The sequence below is a fragment of the Hipposideros armiger genome, unplaced genomic scaffold (genome assembly GCF_001890085.2).
Source record: "Hipposideros armiger isolate ML-2016 unplaced genomic scaffold, ASM189008v1 scaffold_730, whole genome shotgun sequence".
NCBI classification, from domain to species: domain Eukaryota; kingdom Metazoa; phylum Chordata; class Mammalia; order Chiroptera; family Hipposideridae; genus Hipposideros; species Hipposideros armiger.
Genome location: NW_017732080.1, coordinates 646,004 through 652,308, shown reverse-complemented (window position 1 = coordinate 652,308; position 6,305 = coordinate 646,004).

The following is a 6,305-nucleotide window of genomic DNA, read 5'->3' as shown; positions in this document are numbered from 1 at the left end:
CCAAAGGCTCAGCTTGGATTTGTGTGTGTGTGTGTGTGTGTGTGTGTGTGTGTGTGTGTGTATGTAAATTCATGACTTTATATGGAATCCTACCCCTTGGGTGGCTGGGTTAGAATGGGTTAGAAGTAAGGAGAAAATATAAGGACTTTTAATGGAATTAAAAGTTGGAGATAAGGAAGAAGATTAGAGGTATAAGTACACTAAGTTTGTAGCATTTCTTGAGATCTAATTCTGCCTTGCTTTCTTTTCTCCTATTATCTACCCCCTGCCCTCATTCTTGAACAGCTGGGTGAAAACTTTGTATTCTGTCTGTCAAGCATATACTATGAAACCAGAGTACTTAAAATACCTCTTCTATGACCCTCTGTTATCCCTACTCTGTAGATCCACGGGGTGCAATCCGCTTACTGGAAAAACATGGAGTACTGAAGGAGATGAATTGTGTAACAGTTATCCATGTCGAGTCCCATTGTCAAAAATATTCTTATTATTCAGTAGAACACCCTTTGAGTTTCCTATCCTAATGGAAGCCATTCCAGTGAATAGATCTGACCTTTTATAAAGGAACTTTTTGATGTATATTTTTAAAAAGCTGGCCAGGAGATATGGGAAACTTAATTTGGAAATTTGATGAGTTGAAAATGACATTTAATTGTCCAGCCAAATACTGAATGTTGGGCATATATCACAGAAAATTTTACTTAAGAGGATTTATATGATTTATTTTCTTAGGTAATCATTTTTATGGAGCTCTATGAAATACAAGTATTTATTTTCAGAAATGCGGCAATGAAAAAGGTATAGCTAATGTTTAGAAGTATGTTTTTCGCAGGAAAAGCAAAAGAGTTCACAGAAAGTCTGTGGTTTCTATATAAGCATGTTTCTTTTCTTTTAGAGACTACCAATAAACTTTTTTTTTTAAAAAGTAGTTTATTTAGGTGCTCAAATGTAAAGTGGAAACTTGTCAAAATTGAACTTACTATCACTAAAGTAAATTGCTTTGTTTTAATGGAAACAAACTATACACATATATGCAATATATATATATATATATATATATATATATATATATATATATATAAAATTATATGCAAAATCCATCCATCAATTAAAACATCATGCATGTACTCTAGTATAGTGTTTTATTATAAAGCCAATAACCTGATTAAACATTCTCTGCATTTAATGTATGATTTTTAAAACTATAAAATGAAATGCTTGTAGCTTTTGAAACTTGACAAGTTTCAAACTTGTCAAGTTTCAAACTTTGTATTAAAATTCTCCTGGGTTAAATTAAACAATAGAATTTTGCAAACAAAGATATGTCCAACTCTTATCCAACTGGCATATCATCTTATATGCACAAAAGTAATCCTCCTGTTTATTCTAATATATTGTTAAGAATTGTGCACTGTATATCAAGTTCCTAGTATGCATGAAAAATTAAAGTTGTAAAGCAGGAAAATAGTAGACATGTGTTCCTAAATGGGCAAGAAAAAGATGATATTAATGATGATTAACAACAAGCTAAATTAATGCATATATTGTATTAGGCTAATGCTGCTGGTAGTTTATGTTAACTAAAAAATAATAGCTTATCTTGTACTCCTCTTTGATTTGATTAGTACATGAAGGTTAAAGTAGGATAGTTACCAAATATATATTATGCAAGTCAGAACTCATTAATTTCAAAATTTAAAGCCAAGCTAAAATTAAAAAAAACAACAACCCTTTAAATTACACTTATCTTTAGTTTACTGGCCATACACAATTGCATTTAATTAAAGCTCACTGAAGCATAAAGTTACCTAAATTAATTAATTGAATGAACTTACCATGTACAGAAAACATGTACAAATGTAACTCCTTACTAATACCTAGAACTGTCTAAGAAGGTTTTTGCTTATGTAGTTTTTGATGATTTTTAAAGTAACTGGACCCGTTTAACATCAAACGAAGTTGTTTAATTGTGATTATGTTCATCTAAAAATGTCAGTTAATTTTACATTAAATTTTAAGAGCCTAATTTATCTAGAAGATAGGTGACAAACACTCTCAGACTGATGTTTCAGTTTAATTATATCATTTAATTTAACTTAAGATATTAATTTTTTGGAACATCAGTAGAGGTAAATCGAGGTTTCCAATAAGATGTAATAATGCTGATATTTATTTCACAAACTATTGGGTTGTTGGAAAAGTCATGACGTATTTTTTCTATGTTTTTCGTTGCAAAAATGTGTCATGACTTTTCTGACAACCCAATGTGCCATCACTTCCTTCTAAAGAAACTGACTTGAGAGTGTGGATGTATATAAATTACCTTAATTCTTTTAGCTGAGTTATAGAAGCCCAGCAGTTCAAATTTATGTGATGATAACAGATAATATTAACAAAAGTTATTTCCAAATTTAATAATTATATCATCTTAGATGCTTATATTTCATGTAACTAAAAATAAAACACCATAAACCTGGCAGGTAAATTTTCTATAATATTGGTTTTGAAATAGAAAACGGAACAGTTTTCTTATATTAACATTTCCCTTCCAAAAGAGAGAGGAACTAAGCCATGACTTTCCACATTTTCAATAACAAAATGAAAATATTACACTAAACTTGAGTTCTGGCACCATTTGTACAGTTGCAGAAAATTGCTTGTACAGTTAATTTTAAAAATAAAAAACAGTACTGTAGACATCGCTGCAGTGGGAAGCAAATATAACTTGTCAAAGGATATCTACACCTTTTTAAAGATCTACTTCATTGCTACATTTAAATTTTGATCATGTGAAATCTATTTTAAGCCAAGTGATCTTTGAAAACATTTCGAAGGAAACTTTTAGATAAATGAACATGACTCTTTTTTTTTTTTTTTTTAAGAAGTCAGCCCAATGGTACTGGCCAGTTTTTGAAATAAAATTATCACATGATTAATCGAAGGAAAGAGTTACCTCCTCCATTTTACGCTCTGGTAGAAAAGGGTGGAGAACCCAGTCTGAGCTGAGTCAGTGGAGGCATTTTTACATCCAAAAATCATGTACAGCGTTCACACATACCATCAGACAACTGAGGTACAACTTATCCATCAGTATTTAAGCAATTTTATGTAATAAAAATACTAGATTAGAAATCGAAAGCTCTTACATACATTCTATTTTATTGTCTTCTGTCCTGACTCTGATTTAATTATCACAAGTCACTTCAAAGGCCTTGTTTTGTCCTCTACCAAATGATCTCTAATGTCATTTTCAACTTTGTCATCAATGATTGCATGAATCTTAAAATGTTGAGGTACTCCAAAAAAGACATAGTTCCTCTTCAGGTGAAACTGGACAACCACATGAAAAAACAATGTCAATGTAGTAATAGACATAGATATTTTTAAAGCCTTATCTTAGATTTTTAAAAAAATAGGTAATTATGAAATTAGATCAAGAGACTTAAAAATTGGGGATCAATTTTGGGCTTAGCATTGTATGAGGGACTTTGCATATTTGAATTAATCCAAAGAGGGATGGTCAGAGTAGTATCATTGTTAATAAATAGCTCTAGAACCTTAATTAAACATGTAATTTTTGAACATCTCTGTTTTGAATGATGTTTCACTTCCTTCATGAAGCCTTCATGAAATTCATGAAGAAATCAGTAATCTCATCTTGACACTACTTCGAATAAGTATGGTTCATAACTTTCCATCACCATTCCCTTACTTTCCCAATAATTCAGTATTTTCTGAGATTATGCTTTTCACAAGGCACTCAGCTAGTGAAACACTCCTTTATTTGCTCAGTACTTATTCAGTGTGTTCTTGTGGATGCTAACATCAACGTACTCTCAGATTTTGACCTTGTGGAGAAAAGATAGCTGCTCTCAGTGCACATTGCTCAAACCATGGCCAGGCTAATAAAAGAAACTTATGAAATGGTCTTAGCTGATAGCAATTTTGAATGATGTGTTCCTCTGACTTAAACACCTTTTGGATATTCTAATTTACAGAACTGGGTATATAATTATACTTATAGGTCCTGGAATATATTAGGTGTTCAAAAATGCTTATAGGATGGATATAGGTGTTGAATAAGATTTGTTTGATGAAGATGATGAATATGGTTAAGAGAATTTTATGTGAGATATGAAATCGTTCTTCTGACAAGAGTAAATACACTGGCTAACCCTCTCATTGTACTTGGACTTCTCAAATGCAGACCCTGAGTCCAAACTAAAAATATCAGGAACTTGCAAGCTGCATTTAAGTATCAATAAATTCGTTATTGTATGAAACTTCACTTTCATTGGCTATCATAAAAATAGGTGACAATTGAAATCCTGATGATTTTGCTATTTGTAGGCCAAACAAGCAGTCCAATGGGATGTTGGTAGGTATCAGTGGAGGGTGAAAACATTTCTTTTTGGTAATTTGCTTGTAGATGTGTTTTCCCTTTCCTTGAATAAACTCTCTCAGGGAAGACATCTTTTTTCTGTACCCTACTGAGAGATTAGTGAATGCATAATCACACAGTAACAGGTCCGGTTCCAATGCATTTCTCATTAAATTCTCTGTCGTTTCCTCTGTGGGAAACTGGAAAATTTATCCGATCTTCATAGAGGGAGGCGACTTTCTCCTGAGGAGGCAACACAATGTCTTTTATTCTCCAGAGTGCAATTAGGGCTATGCTTCCACAGCAGTACCTCGCTTTACCATAGGGCTTTCTTTGTAGGATATGTGCATTCCATAAACTGTTTCCATTCTCTGACAGGATATCTATTTACATTTTTTCAAGTTTGCTGGTTGTCTTACATTCTCCTCGATAAGGGACCCCTGAGAGCAAGTGTAACTGTGTGCTAGCATAGTAAATGTACCAGAAGAATATAGGAAGTCCTCCCTGACCGTCAACATCCTAATGGTGTAGAATAAGTTTTAATTTTAGATTTAAGTTTTAATTTTAGAAACAAAAAGCAGCATGAAAGTTGTATATTTTCGGTCTATTCTCTCTCTCTCTCTTTCTCTTTGCATAAAGGATGCATTACAAAGGAGTAAAAACATGTTTTCTATTTAAGTAATGAAAGAATAAATCATCACAATGCCTTATAAATCCCCACAGAGGCCTGCAGTTCCTGTAAACTATGATTGGTGGGGGGAGTCATGCCCATTTATGTTGCTACATTAGTATCGCTGGGCAATAAAATTGGGTCAGCACTGAGAGTTTGTTTTCACCTTAGAAATGTTGCTTAAGATTCTCAACCTCTACCTCTGGAGAGCAAGAGGCCAAATGAGAAAAAGACACGTATCCCAGCATGCTGGCGCAGAGCACAAACCGCAAGATCTCTAGTAGTCAGGGGAGCTGAATGTTTAATGATGTGAAATCAACTCAGTCTAGCAAACTCCAAGGTCCAAAAGAGCCTATGCAAATGCAATAATGATTTCTTGGTTGCTAATAATTTATGGCAGAAATCTCTAATTTCTAATAAAAACATTCACAATTTATTTAACCCCTTACAGTATACTGGCACTATGCTGGGGTCCTAGAGTAGAGTTTTAAACATGGTACCTGTTTGGGAGGAAACTTGCATTCTTATAATATCAGGGCAGTGGATTGTATCTTTTGAGTGTTACATCCAGTTCTCAATTAAAAATGACACTTAACCTTGCCAAAGGAATTTAATAGGTTAGGATGCTATTCACAATAGACCCAAAAGTTTAAACTTGGTTACATTATATACTTCGGAAGTGCTTCACAAATTCCTTTGGCACTCTCTTTGGGAATTTATGGCATGCTTTCCATTGGTTATTTACAAAGATGCAAGATTATTTTACACTCATTAAAAGATAATTAGGGGCCCAATAGAACATAAAAACATGGGATGTAGGCTTTTCTAGGGAGACCTCAAATTCTGTTATAACTAACACTCACTTGATAGTTAGGATTGAAAGATCAATGGCCATCTAATTTCAGGATTGCTCAGAAATGGGAAAAACTGACTTGTGCTTCCCAGAGTCTGATTTATTTCCCAAGACAAAGATGTCCACAGGACAGAAACATGTGTGGGTTAAAAAAAATCAAGACATGAATGTGATCCTGAGACTCACGTAATTTTTTAGCTCTTTTTCTACCTGTTTACAAGAAGCTGGAAAATTGTTAACAATTTAGCTCATTTAGAAAAAAAATAAAACACCTCCAACTGTTGGTCTTAAACAAAGGATTATATCAGAGTGCCTTTGAAAACAGCTGCTGCTTCGGGGGCTGCTAGGATTAGTGCAAGCTCACCTCCCCCAGGACATCTGAGGGGGTTGGCAAATGTTGC